Source organism: Elephantulus edwardii, unplaced genomic scaffold, assembly GCF_000299155.1.
Source record: "Elephantulus edwardii isolate Elephantulus edwardi_28Jun2011 unplaced genomic scaffold, EleEdw1.0 scaffold00269, whole genome shotgun sequence".
Lineage (NCBI taxonomy): Eukaryota > Metazoa > Chordata > Mammalia > Macroscelidea > Macroscelididae > Elephantulus > Elephantulus edwardii.
Window position 1 is genome coordinate 561,677 of NW_006400019.1, and position 15,034 is coordinate 576,710.

A 15,034-nucleotide genomic window follows, 5' to 3' on the forward strand; every position below is an offset into this window, starting at 1 on the left:
GCCCAGGGCCCCGTTCCAGGCCGGGCCGCCCCAGGCCGCCGTGGGCGCCCCTCCTCTCTGCCCCGGACCCTGTCTCCAGACCGCCTCGCTCAGTGGGTCTCCGCTAGTGACCCCCCAGGACTCTCTCCCACCACCGCGGGGCCCCCGGGCCTCGTCCCAGACCGACCACCCCCCGGGTTGCCCTGGGAGCCCCCCGAAGCCCTTCACAGGACCCCCTCCTTGGCACCTGGGCACTTCCGCCTCGCAAACGGGGATCACACCGGCTCACCCCAGGCTTCGGCCGCGGTTTTCTCCTCTTTGGGCGTTAGGTCCCGCTGGCTTTGGCGTTGCGATTCAGAGTGGGGAATGAGGGGTGCACGCTGAGGGCGCCCGAGCAAAGATCCTCAAAAACCGGGGAGCCAGCGTCCTCCCCAAAGGGCACCTGGCGCAGACCCGGGCTCTCTGGTGCTTTGTCTTCCCGAGCTCTGAACCGGGCCAGGCCCCGCGGGGAGGGGAGACCCGGTGCCCCCCATCCCGGGATCCCCGCTCCACCCACCACCTACTGACCTCTGTTAGGAGCGGGGCCCCGCCTGCAGTCGTCCTGGCGGTGAGCTCAACTTCGGGGAGTTTCCCGAGGCAGAGTGACAAGGGAAGCCGTGAGTGCTGGTGCGGGCCTGGGGCAGCTTGGCTGGGCGCCTCCGCGGGGTCACAGGTGGGCTCCCCGGGTCGCAGGCGGCCTTCCCATGATGCCAGGCCTCGGGCTCCTTAGCTGCTCCGTGAGCAGAGACCACCAGGACATGTAGAAGTCTCGTCCAAACGGTAACACTGCCGAGCGCTGGAGGAGGGTGCCGTTAACTGTGCACCCCGATCAGTAAAGCATAGCTCTTCTGAATCAGGTGGTTGTTAAAAACACAAAATGCTAGGTTCTAACTCCAAGGTGAGGCAGTATGGGGGTGTGCTGTGTGACAGGGTAGGTTGGGGTTCAGGGGTTTCAAAGATAGGCATTCTGCGTCCATAAAGATTTATAGTCTCAGAAGAATGGACTCAATGCAACAGACGGTCATAGCTTTCTCCAGTGGAGCGCCTTGGCTTTGAACCTCTGACGTTTCTGTTAGCACTTGGACTGCATCAGGACCCATCATGGGATAAAGGCACATTCCAGAAAGCCTTCCTTCCTGTCCAGAAAGCCTGGGCCTGTCTTGTCTTTGTGATTCCACACAAATGTCAGTTGGCAGTCGTCTCAGGAGGTCCAAGCTCACTGAGAGCCTCCCCCAGTATCCCATCAGTGGTTCCAGTACACCCATCCCAAACCTCATGGACCATCTATGCTGTGTTGGAAAAGAGGGGCAGTGAGCAAGGAACACATGTGCTGTGCCAGATGGGGATATATGCTAGGGACAAGGGGAACAAAAGCTAGAAGGGGACCGGACAGGTTAGGGGCCGTGCTTGGGTGTCTGGGAAAGGCTCGCCGAGAGAGTTGCCATTTGAGCAAAGACTAGGAATTGGTGGGGGTCTAGCCAATCTGCTATCTGGGTAGTGACTTTCTAAGCAGAGGCCTGTGCAAAGGCCCTGGGGTAGGACTAGTGCGCACTGTTCACAGTTGAAGGAGGAGACAGTGGCCCTGATGTGGAAGGATTTAGGGGGAAAGCAGGGTATGAGGCCCCAAAGGTCCAAGGGGCTGATGGTAGAGAGGTTTGGAGGCCTTGGTCACGTGGCGGCCACGGGGGGCTGTGGGCAAAGGAGTGCTATCTCTGGCCCCTGTGTGGACACTGGACTCACCGGAATGCAGGTGGGAGAATGAGGGTTCAGACAAAGAGTGATGGCACTTGGTTGTGAAGACTGTACGTGGCCAGTGTTGTTATTGGTAGGTGCCATCTTGTGATCCAGTAACAACCCATCTGAACACTGTCCTGTCCCATGCTGTCCTCACAGTCTCAGGCACACGTGAGGCCATTGCTGCAGTCACCACGTCAACCCACCAGGTTGAATATCTTCCCCTCTTTCGCCACCCCTCAGAGGCCACAGAGGCAGTGGGTTGACGTGGGCTCAGAAGTTGGGGCTGCCATTGGTGTCCAGATGGTGCTATGGTTTCAGCGGCTGGAAGAAAAGCTACTGGGATAGGAAAGGGGGCTCCTTAGCAGGCTTAACCAGTGAAAGGGGGCCATTCGCATGTGAGAGCGAAGTGGTGGGTGCTTGCAGAGCTGAGAACACAGGAGGGGAGCAGGTTGCCAGCTTGAGTAGATGGGGGGGCTTGTGCACGGTGAGTGGGCAGTATCTGCCACAGACGAGAGGTTTGCATCAGGAGAGTCTGGCTTTGAGGAACTGACCTAGGCTCCCCAACCTGGTTGCTCAAGGGAAGGTGTGTGGCCAGGAGGCAGAGGGGCAGCAGAGCCCAGCCCCTCACCCGGTTCTGTCACCCCGACAGGCTTCGAGGCATGCAGACGTAGAAGGGAGCCTGGTTTAGAGTGTAAGTTGACTGTACCCGCTGACTGTGTGACCCTCACTTCCCTTCCTAACACTATACTTCTCTTTATGATGAAACCGAAGCTCTGCTAGAGTATGTGGCTTGCTCGGAGTCCCCGAACTCACGCTCACAGGCCGGACTCGAGGGCGAGCCAGCCCACTCTGTTACTTACATTCGTTGAAGAGCAGATGACACAGAACACCCACTAACTCTAAATGAATGAAGACAAAATGGCTGTGCAGCTGGACTGGATGGAGAGACATGGCTGTGGACACATTTGGCTCCAGGGTCACACCCAGTGTTGTTTTCTTGTCATTGTGGGCTCCTGAGGTGCTGAGGTGGCTCCTCCCACCAGACTGCTGAGAGTAGGAGAAAGAAGGGGCCTCCCCACATGTGAGGCGGGATGGGATGGGTGGTTGGTTCTCAAAGTAAAGGTGTCCCCCTCAGAGAAAACACACTGAGGGAAAGAAGTGTTGAAAGAAGGCCATAAAGGAGACTCCCAGGCTGCAAGCAGTGGGTGGAGGGGCTTCGGACCCTTAGAGCACTGTGCAAACTGAAAGCCGTTTCTCTTGACCTGACGCTCTGCACCTACAAGGTGATTTGCCAGCACCAGTGGCCCTGGCTTCTGTTCTTCCCTCAGCTCAGTGTCCTGCCCGCTCATGGAAGAATAGCCACCTTCTAACATGCCCCCCCCGTTCTGCCTTCTTGACACCTGGGGATTGTGTAATTCATGTATAAGTTGGCAGGACCCACGTGAAAAGGAAGGTGTCATTATTGCATGCTGGACATGGTTTTCCTGGTTTGTTCCCGAGAAAAATCATATCGTTAACTTGACTCCCTGAAGAGTCACTTAGAAATTATACTGTTCTCTAGATTTGAAACTGCTGGTGTGAAGTAGAGTGAGGGAGTGACAAACATGTATTGTCAAATATGAGATTCCTTTATGAGGCTAGGAACTAGCGTGTATGTCACATTAGAATGTATTTTCTATAGATGACATTAGAATGTGCGTTCTTTTTAACGGTACCAGAGTCAAATTCCATGAAATCGTAGCGAATAACACACTTCACTAGAACTTGCACTTTTGGGAACTGGTTGACTCATGAAATTTATCTGGAACCTTATCTTCCATCCTGGTTGTCAGTCATTATTTTAGGTCTTATATTCAATATACAGGCCACTAATTGGTCTAATAAAAGTTCATTCCTCTAAAAAAAGAAAATGTTTGTATAATCCTACTAAGGGGCCTTTGGTTTAAGATTGTTTAATGACACTGTTTTCTTTAGTCCTACAGGATCTCATGTTGAGTGGTGTAAACAGCTTATAGCTGCTACAATTTCTAGTCAGATTTCAGGTTCAGTGACATCAGAAAATGTGTCCAGAGATTACAAGGTAAGCTGCATCTAAATGCTTTATTCATGATCAGTCACTAAGTAGCCAAGGAGCTTTGCAGTTTTAATTCCAACAAGTTCCAACTCTGGGAGTCCAAGCTCCACTGCTATTTGTTTGGGAATAAGGGAAGAAATGTTCTGTTGTTGGACCTGAAATTGCAGAGAGATGTTAATCACTTTCTAGTACTCCTGGTCAGGTTTTATAATGGGGGGGGGGCTAGCTTTACATGGTCATAGGTCTTTAAAAAGTCAAGTTCCATTTTCTTATTTAAAGAGGCATGCATTTTCTGTTAGAATGCTCATTTCCACAAAGCATCAGGTTGATTTCTGTAACATAATTTCTTTTTAAACTTAGGTGCTATTGGTGAGTATTCAGCTCAACTTGAATAAGTTCTTAATATATGAAAACACAGTGCAGAAAACATGCTAGATCTCAAGAGTTGTATGGGCAGCTTCCTTGTGAAGTTCTTACTCAAGGGAGAAGTCTCTTGTCTGTTTTCCAAGTTGGATTTCTTACTTGTTCCGAAGTTAAGGGTGGTAGATAGGCTGGCTCTCTGATGGTAGGGACTAGGGCTCTTTCACTCAGCACTTTCATAAACCTGGCGTCTAATAGATGCTTAGTAAATATCTCCTGAATCAAATGGAAAAATTCCTTGTTTCATTTTTGTTAAGGCTAAACAAAAACTGACTTAATGTAAAAAAAAAAAAGTTTCAAGTGCAACGGATGAGGCCATGTTTACATTTCAGGAGTCTGTTGTGTTGACTCAGACTGAGGTTTTGGTGTTTCATAGTCTTTTTCACCTGCTGGAGAGAGATAACAGACTTTACAAGCATATGCGAGCTACAGGTGGTATCTTGGACTGCCAGCAGTTACTAGTCTCTCAGGGTCATGGATCTCTATCACCACCAAGTCACAGTGAGGGTCCTATTGTCTTCTCTTAGAAATAGCTGCTCCTTGATTAGGGCCTTTAGTCTCAGTTCCTCTTTAGCTCATAACACGTGCAGCAAGTGCCTTGAGATTGAGCCTAGTTGAGGTTGTTTCATCCTAGTTCACCTGTACTGTTGCCTAAGGGAGGTGGACTGCATTTCAGTGGAACTGGACAGTCTGCCCAGAGAGAACGTCATAGCGTGCTTCTGCATAGGTTCCCTGCTGTCTGTCTTTCTCCCAAAAGGATTTTGTTGGTTTGTTTTGTTGTATTGCTTTTCTTTTATAAGTCTTATATAAAGTATTTCTCAAAATTAGGGTAACCAAGATAGGCCTTTGGAAAGCCATTGCATGAGCTGACCTAATATATAGATTGCTAAGCATGGCTCGTAATCATCATCAAACCTTACATAGAACTCCAGGATTTGGTAGGGCTTTTATATATCATCCATTTAAAGCCTAGAATGACCTCATGAGGTAGCTGTCATCATCTAATAGAGAAAACCAGGGCTTCAAGAGGCTAAATGACTTGCTCTCAATCACACAGACTTTTATTCTGAACCCTCTTGCAAAAAACTAGAGTGGTTTTTACAAATTTTGGGTCCCTGTTTTCCATTGCTTTTCGAAATGTGGTCCTTGGGTCTTCCCACATCAGCATTCTCTGGTGTGTCCTAAAAATGGATCTTGTTGGGCCCCATCCCAGACTTAGTGACTCAGAATCTCTGAGGATGGAGACCAGGTGCCTCCAGCATTTGTTAGGCATAAGAGAAAGAGGAGAGCTGTTGCCGAGGGCTTTCTAGGTTTCCACGCACGGAAGCTCATTTCTGGGACATTCCTACAAACCTGACTATTGGTAGCAGTTGTTAGATATAGAAAACAGTTGTTTATTTTTTTATTCATATAATAAGTTGACAGTCAACTCAGGGTCAGAATCACCTAAAGTATGTTAAGAACACTGCTGGTTGCCCAGGAGATGAGCTTAAGAGATGTGCCTATGGATATATTTTATGTTCATAGTTCTGTAATTCTGTTAACATATATGAGAAAAAACTAGCATGGCGAACTTGTGATATAGTCTATATTGTTGCTTAAATGAGGGCAGAGTATAAAAAAAAGGAGTGGATTTTAAGCCAATTATAAAGATAAATGTTAAGGAAAAAATAATTCAGGAGGTCTGTAGATCTAGCGCAAAAATTTGACAGACAGCAGGCGGTGGGGAGCATTGTCCCAGCTGAAAGAGTAGATAGTGATGATGCTGAATTAATTATGGATCAACTAAATGAAGAAATAAATGCTGTAATAGAAAAAGCAGGGGGCTCAATAGCAAATAACAACAACAATATAAAACCATCTTGATATTCTGAACCCCAGTCACCCCAGGAGAACTCAGAGGAGAAACAGGAGAAAAGGCTCTGTTTGCAGCCTCCCCACACTCTTCTAGGCTTCCATTCTCACTAAGCTTACAACAGTAAAATTTCAAAGTTTCAACAAATTTTAAGACTAAAATCTAAACATTGTCTTCCTGTTGTAATGAAGCATTTTTTGGAACTATTGATATCGCTGTGAGTCGCAAGCGACTCGACGGCACATAACAACAAACAACAACATTGATAAAAATGACACAGTTGATCACAGCTTCCATTGTTTGAAAAGTAGGACAAGGTCTTGGAAGGGGACGTGACGGAGTGGTACAGACAGCTTCCTGACCTTGGATAATCCCCCAGTCTTGACTTCCTGATCACTTGTAAGGCGTAAAGGGACCGAGAGAAACAATGTACACCTCTAGATACCTTTCTCTCTAGAGCTTCTTCCATTTGCTTTTGTTTTAAAGAACTTGATTTTGGCCATTCTATGGAAATAAGGACACTGGAGTTTTAATAGTATCATCTTCCTCTCCTTTCATTGCCGCCATCACTGCACGTCAGTTCCTCCTGCACTCCTTTCACCCTCTCCACTCAGTAGCTAGATCTCTTCTCTTAACCCTCTGAAGACAGAAGATGGCAAAAATCCCACAGGTGCAAGTGTTTCAACAGGTCAGTACCGTGATGGAATGCTGAGTCCTCAGCAGAAGTTTCCTGAAGGGGTTTGAGGGAAGGAGGGACTTCTTCATACTTGAGCTAAGTCTTCAGTTGACAGTACTTGTCTATGGAAAGGGAAGCTTGACTTTGATTTTTTCCAAACCCATGGCTGTCATCCATTCCTGGTAGCCTGACCTCATGACTTATATATTGATTCAAGGCTCTAAAATGAAATGCCTGCGCTCTTGGAGATGGTGCTGCCAGAGTGCTGCTTGGAGGCAAGAATGATGAGGCTTTGCCTCACATACTGTGGGCATGTTGCTGGGAGGGGTTATTCCCTGGAGAAGGACATGATGCTGGGAAGGTGGGGGGTCGGCGAAGGAGAGGAAGACCCTCAAGCAGGTGGATTGACACAGGGACAGCTGCAGTGGACTCCAGGGTGCCATGAAGCATGAGGATGGCGCAGGATAGAGCAGGTTTCAGATCTTTTGTTCATAGTGTTGCACTCGATTCGCCAGCACCTAACCAAAACAACAATATAGGACAGTTAACACCTAGGCAGACACAGAAATAACAGTGGAGAATAATTTCTTTTAAATATCAAGATTTAGAGTTCTTGGAAAAAGGAGGAGACATTTTATTTCTCTAATTAACAGTTCAAATCCTGGCTGTTAGCTATAGAGCAAGCATGAGAACATAAGCTTGCTGCTGAAAGGTAGAAAGGATGAGGACTAACAAGAAGCCTCAGGGCGAAAGGGATGATCATGGTTGCTACATGTGAAACTCCTGAAACCAGTGAATACGTGCCAAAAAGACAAAATGCATTTCTATTGTTCTTATGTGCCGTCCAGTTGAGTATGACTCATAGCGACCCTATAAGCAAAAGATCTGAACCCTATTCCATAACTATCGTTATTTCTCTAATGTTCATAGGGTTTCCAAAGGCATGTGGTTTAGGAAGTAGATGCCCATCCTGTTTCCAAGCCTGTCTTGATCTGGGAGCTCTACCAAACCCTGTCCACCATGGGTAACCGTTATGGCGTTTGACACACCAGTGGCACAGTGTTCAGCATCACAGCAACCCCAGGTTACCTCAGTGCAGCAAACCAGCAGACCAGTGTGTGCTAGGAATGAACAGTTTGTTCCAAAAGGAACAAATCTATCTTAGAAGTATAGCCAGGATGTTCCTTAAAAGCAAGAATGTTGTTCCAGGCCTGCAGATGCCACGCTCACTACTCTCTGCCATCATGCCCATGTTTGTGGTCAACACGAACGTGCCTCGCGCATCCGTGCCCGACGGGCTGCTCTCTGAGCTTACCCAGCAGCTGGCGCAGGCCACCGGCAAACTGTCCCCGTACATCGCAGTGCAAGTGGTCCCAGACCAGCTCATGGCTTTCGGTGGCTCAAGCGACCCTTGTGCGCTCTGCAGCCTGCACAGCATCGGCAAGATCGGCGGCGCGCAGAACCGGACCTAGACCAGGTTGCTGTGCGGTCTGCTTTCCAGCGGCTGCACATCAGCCCCGACAGAGTCTACATCGACTACTATGACATGAATGCGGCCAACGTGGGATGGAACAACTCCACTTTCGCCTGAGGGCCACACTCATCTCCCTTGGTCTGTAGTGGCCCAGCCCTTCAGGTCCCAATCCAGCCCACCTCCCTGTCAGGAGAAATAAACGGTTTAGAGATTAAAAAAAAAAAAAGCAAGAATGTTACTCCTCCCCAAATTGATATACAGGTTTAGTAACATGAAAAGTCATGCAAGACTTTTTTGTAGTTATAGACAAGATTAAAATATGCATGGAGGGGCAAGGGAACTGGAATAGGAAAAACCATTTTGAAGAAGAATAAATTAGAGGAATCAGCTCCAATAATTAGATCCGTGTGATACCGGCAAAAGTCAAGGACTGTAGCCTTCAATATGGATTGAAGCTCAACATCAAGAAGACAAAGATTCTCACCACTGGGCCAATTGGCAGCATCATGATAGATGGAGAAGAGAATGAGATTGTCAACAATTTCAGCTTGTTCAGCTCCACAGTCGACACTCTTGGCACCAGAAGTCAGGAAATCAAAAGATGAATTACACTGGGAAAATATACTGTCAGGTACCTCTCCAGAGTACTGAAGAGCAATAGTGTCAGTCTGGAGACTAAGGTGTGCCTAATCCAGGCCATGGTCTTCTCATTTACTTGTTATGCTTCAGAGAGCTGGACTATGACTAAGGATGACAGAAGAAGAATCGGTGCTTAGGGTTCTTCCCAGCCTTTTGTGGCTTTCCAGCGCCATTTTATTACAGAATATGTGGATATACCAGAGTAGTTAGGCATTCACCCACTGAAAGACATCTTGCTTGCTTCCAGTTTGAGGGAATTCTGAATAAAGCTGCCGTGAACATTCATATTTAGGTTTTTGTATGGATAGAAGTTTCTTATTCTTTTGGATATTGAGCAATCCCCTGCATGTATGGTTTATATGGTGTTTAGTAAGAAACTGCCAAATTATCTTCCAAACCAGCTCACCCTTTTGCATCCCACTGTCAGGAATGGGAGTTCCTGTTGGTCCACATTCTCACCAGCATTGAGTGATGTCATTTTTATGTTTGTTTTAGCCATTCTTTTAAGTTTGTAGTGGTATATAATTTTTTTTTCTTTTTACCAGTTTTCTTGAGTTATACCCATGAGACATAAACTGCATGCATTTACATGATTAAATACGACAAATTTTGACAAGTGTACATGATAATCAACATATCAACCACCCACCTCTGTTCCTCCTCCCAAAAACTCCAGACCACACAGGTGTCAGCTTCTTAGTCGAAAAGGTTAGGACATAAGGACTTTAATTGTCTTTGATCTATAGTGTCACTTGATTGGGAATTCTTTGTTTTCATGTCAAAGAATAAATCCTTATCATGATGTCGCAGTAGAAGTTTTATAGTCAAGTGCTCTTCTTATCTGTCCTGAGAGAAGTCTGTAGAGCTAAGAAGAATCTCTGATGGTTTTAAATGTCTTTTTCATGGAGCATACAGTGGCAGATTGTAGGATTTTAGATGTTGGAATGGGGAACAGAGACAGTTAACATCTTCTGCAAACTGTTCCCACTGTCTGCTTTTCAGAAGGTCTGTCCCTTTGGGTATTTTTGGAGTGCTGTATGTTCTGTTAGGATTTGCGGTCTGAAATTACTCCCTGATTTACTAATGCTGGGCTGCCCTTCCCCTCCAGGACAAACCCCTTTCTCCTCCTGCTTCCTTCTCCTGCCCCTTGCTGATAGGCAGGCACTAGCACAGAAGGGAATCTGGAATCACAAGTAGGAGTTGGAAATATGATTTTATTAGCAATCACATTAAGATTTGTGGCCAACTGGGTCCTGTGACACCATCGTTACTGTAATTGAGCTGTGCTGGGGTCAGATGGAGGGGGGTACTTTTATTTGTCGCCTACTTTGGGAACATACCAACTTGTTGATATCGTTGTTTCTGTGGGGGAAATGTGGTCTGTATTCTAAGCAGACATACAAATGATCTTTTCAAACCAGACTGTTCATAATAGCTTCTCATAGCACTTGGCAGAAAGCATTTATGTTCCAAATAATCTGCTTTGTCTTAGCCTGTGGGCAGTCTGCTCTTCCAAACCAAAGACTTGCCTGAAATTGGCAGGGTTAGAATTGATTTGCTATTAAATAAACGTAGAGGGCGACCAGGTTCGGATTGATCTGGGCGATTTGACCTCGGGATTGTGCAGGTTCTCAGGGCATGGCACCTGTCACCTGTCAGTGGGGATTGACGCTCTGTGTTTTGACTGGCAGGTTTTCAGGAGGCCTGATCTCCGGGTAAGGCTTTTTGGTTCTCAGCGGGTGTGTCTCTGCTTCAGTCAACACGCAGGCTGCCCAGTGTTCTCACGCGTTCTCTTGGCTCTTTTGAACCGCGGGTCAATTTGCTCTGCCATGTCATAGCTTTAAGTGTTCACTAGAAATGCTTTCTTTGTAACAATGTTTTATGTGCAATAAAAGCCAGTGTGTGTGAGGACAGGACATTACAACTGCTCCTAGTGTGCAGTGCTGATATCTGTAAAATTGCAGGAAGCCTGCCCAAAGGGATGTCCTCAGGGGCTCTGTGTCGCTGTAACCACCCCTAAAATGAGCATCGTTGCTTGTCTACTGCTGCTCTAAGATTCCAGCCCACCTTCATGTTTGCATGTCGCACTCAGCAACAGAAGTGCTTATTTGGAAGATAAATTTACCAATATCAGTCCCATTCACCAGTTTCTAACATACAGATGTGGCCGTTCCAACCAGCGGAGATAGCTCAAATCCTCTTCATTGTCTTTCCCTCCCTTTATTGCAGAACATTCATAAAGCAAGACAAAGACTGGTAATATGCATGGATTTAAACCTGAGTATCTATCAGATATTGACAACTAACCTATTTTCCATTGAATGAAAACAAGGTGGATCTTGATGGTAGAATTCAGTGACTTCAGGTTGGGATTTTTTAATCTTACCGAAGGCAGTAAAGTAGTATAGACATAAGAAGGTTAACTCAGACTGGTCATTCTAGTGATGCATCTTCTCTTACTCTTGTTTGCACCCCGTTTGCCTTCACTATGAGAATGCTTCTTTTCTGTGGCTCACATCATTAAGCAGTAGTGTTTGGCTTTTCACTCGCATGGGCTTTGACAGGTTGCAGTGTATTGTTTGCTTATTCACTTTTCTGTTTTAACGTTTTTAATCAACGAATAGCTCCATTTTTCATTGTATTTTCGAGTTGGGAATTTCAAAGCATTGGAGGTATTTTAAAACCTACTCCTCTTTGAAGGATGGAAAGCAATACCAGTTGGGTGCTACATTCAATCTGGTGCTCGAACACAAAAGTGTATTAAGTAGTTATTGAACTTGACTCTGGAGCTTTGCTGCTTCTCCACTGGTAACGTTTTAAGAGATATAGTCATTGGAACCAAAATTCCTAAAAATATACAACATACATATATGTTGAATGTTAGTATCTTCAGCCCCAGAGACTTGGCACACGTTTACAGGGGATTATAATCTTGTCATCCTCAATAACCGTATTCTTTACAGTACCTACTGAACTGTAAGTGCACTCCAAAGACTCAAAACAGAAAAAATTAACAACAGTATGATTTATAAAGGGCTTGCGATACATTTCTAGAAGTTTAAATACACAAGTTTGAACCTCTTAGCTATTGCTTTGAAATGTACTGATACATACTGTAATTGAGGATATTTAGTGATATTTCATATATTTGATGATATATGAAGATATGATGTTGATTCATAAATCATAGTTTTTAATAATGAGGTTACAAACATATCCATCTAGTGCATACATGTTACATACATGCATACATATGTCTGCGTGTGATATGTGCATACGTACGTGCATGGTGTGTGTTTGTGTGCTACAGACACATACATAATGTGGAATTTTGTTTCCAGTGTAATTGACCTCTGTTCCTTAAAGAATATGAACAGTTGCAGTGTTTAAAATACATGCTGCCTGAGAACTTGCTTGGTGTTTGTTTTGCCTTGACTTTGCCCTTGACATGGTTTCTGTGGCATGCTTCAGTTTCTGTGAACATGTTACATTTCTGTTCTTGTCTTTCTTTTCTGAATGCTAGAATATTGCTTGATTCTCAGAAGGCAGGTTTCTTTGAAATCCATGATAGCTGTTTGCTTTTCGTTTCTCTGCCCAAGAAACACAAACTAGAAACTGCGTTTTAGGCCAAGGACGCTCTAGCTGCCAACACGTTATTTCCTTAACTCCAAGGGGCAAATGTGAGCTGCAAAGCCTCGAGAAGTGTGTTGACTTTTACATGCTTACTGTCTCCTTCCGGACAAGTTCTGTGCTTTCACCTGTCTGTTTGCACGTGTCTCTCTCTCTCTCTTTGCCTTTCTTGTCCATGCACCTGGCGCTGTGCAGGAGACTCAAGAAGAGCACAAAGGCTGCCCTTCTGACGCCGAAGCTCATCAGGTGGCAAGTTCTACGTGTTCATCTGTCCGTAGAAGCCATTTCACCCTCAAGTTCCAGACAATAAGCAGCGCTTTCCAAATGCTTTCCCACTACACTAGTGTCCTCATGTCCAAGTTCGGTAGATTTCATCGTGACATTATTTGCAAAAATTGGTTTATCCAACGTTGTGTTCCCCCAGAAACCTGTTCATGTGTACTTTTTGGTTTCTTCTGCTAAGGCTGTTGGCCTTCAGGCCAGTGCCCAGGTGGTCCACACCCAGCACAGTGCCTGGTGTCTAGTAGGCATCTGTGGAATAAGTCCATTGATTTTTTTTTTAATTTCCCTGCTGGAAAAAGAATTACTAATCATATATTCCCAAGAGCCTACTCTTTGCTCAGTACTGCCTTTCAGAGTCTTAAGTAGGCCTTTTCCTAAAGCTTCTGCAGAAACTCAGAATGTGTCTCAGAGCACCAAGCAGGCCAGCCGTGTCCACTCCCCAGCCCTGTGCCCCTCTGGTGTCCCTAAAGTACCTTACGTTGGGTTGGCAGCCCACTGCTTTCGGCATGCAGCCAGTGTACAAATTACCTGCCTGGCAGCTTCAATCCAGGGAGAGGAGAACAGTGTTGATTGAGGGCTTCAAGTGGTAGCACTAGTGATGCGGAGAGGCCGAGGGACTTAGTGGACGGGAACAGTTGGGGAGACACTGACAGAGCTGGCAGGTCTTTGGCTGGGCCTTGAGGGTCATTAGAACATGGTTTGGACAAGACCATCAGAGAGGACCCCTCAGTTGGAAGCCCGTGAGACCCAATTTCATTGCCAAGAAGCCCCCACCCTGACTGTGCTGTACCCAGGTTGGATAAATCAAGGGTCAAATCATGTCCTGTGCAATGTCACAGTTGCAGTAAATGCTTCATGTAGCACAGTGTCAGTCCCACCCTAACAGCTTCATCAGGGGAGTCTGCTGCATTCACAGAATGAGCCTTCACGAACTGGCCGCCTTTCGAGCTCCTGTGCTGCTGTTTCCTCCACAAAGTGGACCTCTCATGGGGAAATGGGAAGCAGAGGCACTCCCTCTTTTTGGTTTGTTGCATTCCCATAGCTTTTCACCATCTAAAAGCATATCCTAGGGCACTTGATGAGGGAGGGGTTTGTCTCACCAGTGCATTCTTGTTCATGGACTTGTGCAGTGTAGTCAGCCAGCATGACATGGCTATTGGGAGAGCAGTGTGCCCTTCGGCTTCTGTCTGGGAGTGAAGCCACAGCGACCCCAGGCCTGCTCGGAGGCTTACACTGAGGCACTCCCACCTCCACATCCGGTTGATAACAACTTGCTGCTGCTGTTGTTATGTGCTGTCCAGTCGCTTCAGACTCATTCTCCATTTGTATTTACATACAAGTTACATTAGTGTTAAAAGAGATTTAAACATATATAATAGATGACAATACTTAATCACCAAAATGAACTTTAACTTAACAGTTGAAGAAACTGTACACTTTGATTAGCTTTCTCACTTCATAACCATGCTGTAAAATTAGGCACTAACTCAAGCAATAGATTAAGGAAAGCAGACTTTCAAATTATGACTTTAAGATTAATCTCTTAGTATTTCTAAAATCAGAAGTTCAAAAGTCTAAAATATTGTTTTCTACTTCATTGCGTAAGAAAAACCTTTTCTAGTTAGGTGTGAGAATCAGAATGAAGCCATTAACGGACTCCATGTTTTATCCCTTTCCCTAGGTGGGTGTAAGGACACCCCATTCTGTTCCTTTCCCGGGTGGGTATGAGGCCTCCCCCTCCTACCTCTTTCCTGGGTGGGTTGGAGTCCTCTCTCTCCTGCCCCTTTCCCAAGTGGGTAGGAGGACTCCTCCTTTCCCTTTCCTGGGTGGGTATGAGGCATCTACCACCTGCCCCTTTCCTGGGTGGGTGTGAGGACTCCCCCCCCCCCCCCGGCCCTTCCCTACTGTGTGTGATGGGCTGGGCCGGAGTCCTGATCTTTCTGTATAGGAGTAGCTGGTGGGTTCTGAAAACCGGCCTTTGACTTAACAGCTCAATGCTTGCTCCACTATGCCACCAGCTAAGGCCCTAAATGTTTTGGCTGAAAAGGCACCTAAAAGCCAATCTGAGTGAGATAAAACTCAAATTGAGTAAAGGGTTTGGAAGTGAAGATGAAAATATCTTCTCCACTCTGACCCATTACCTCATTTATCATTGCATTTGCCTTTCATACTTTGAGACCACAATGCACAGTGATGTTTAAATTGTCTTTTTAAGTCCCTTTAAGATAG

General features: G+C 46.0%; 1 protein-coding gene and 1 pseudogene across 1 annotated transcript in view; both read left to right on the top strand.

The window, feature by feature from the left end:
• Positions 1–3,733: 3,733 nt before the first annotated feature.
• Positions 3,734–15,034, top strand: part of MTMR1 (myotubularin related protein 1) — a 28,868-nt gene continuing 17,567 nt past the window's right edge. The window contains exon 1 of the mRNA XM_006899911.1: positions 3,734–3,835. The gene's annotated coding sequence lies outside the window, so the exon portion shown is untranslated. The remainder of the gene's footprint in view (positions 3,836–15,034) is intronic.
• LOC102847160 lies at positions 8,025–8,371 on the top strand (annotated as a pseudogene).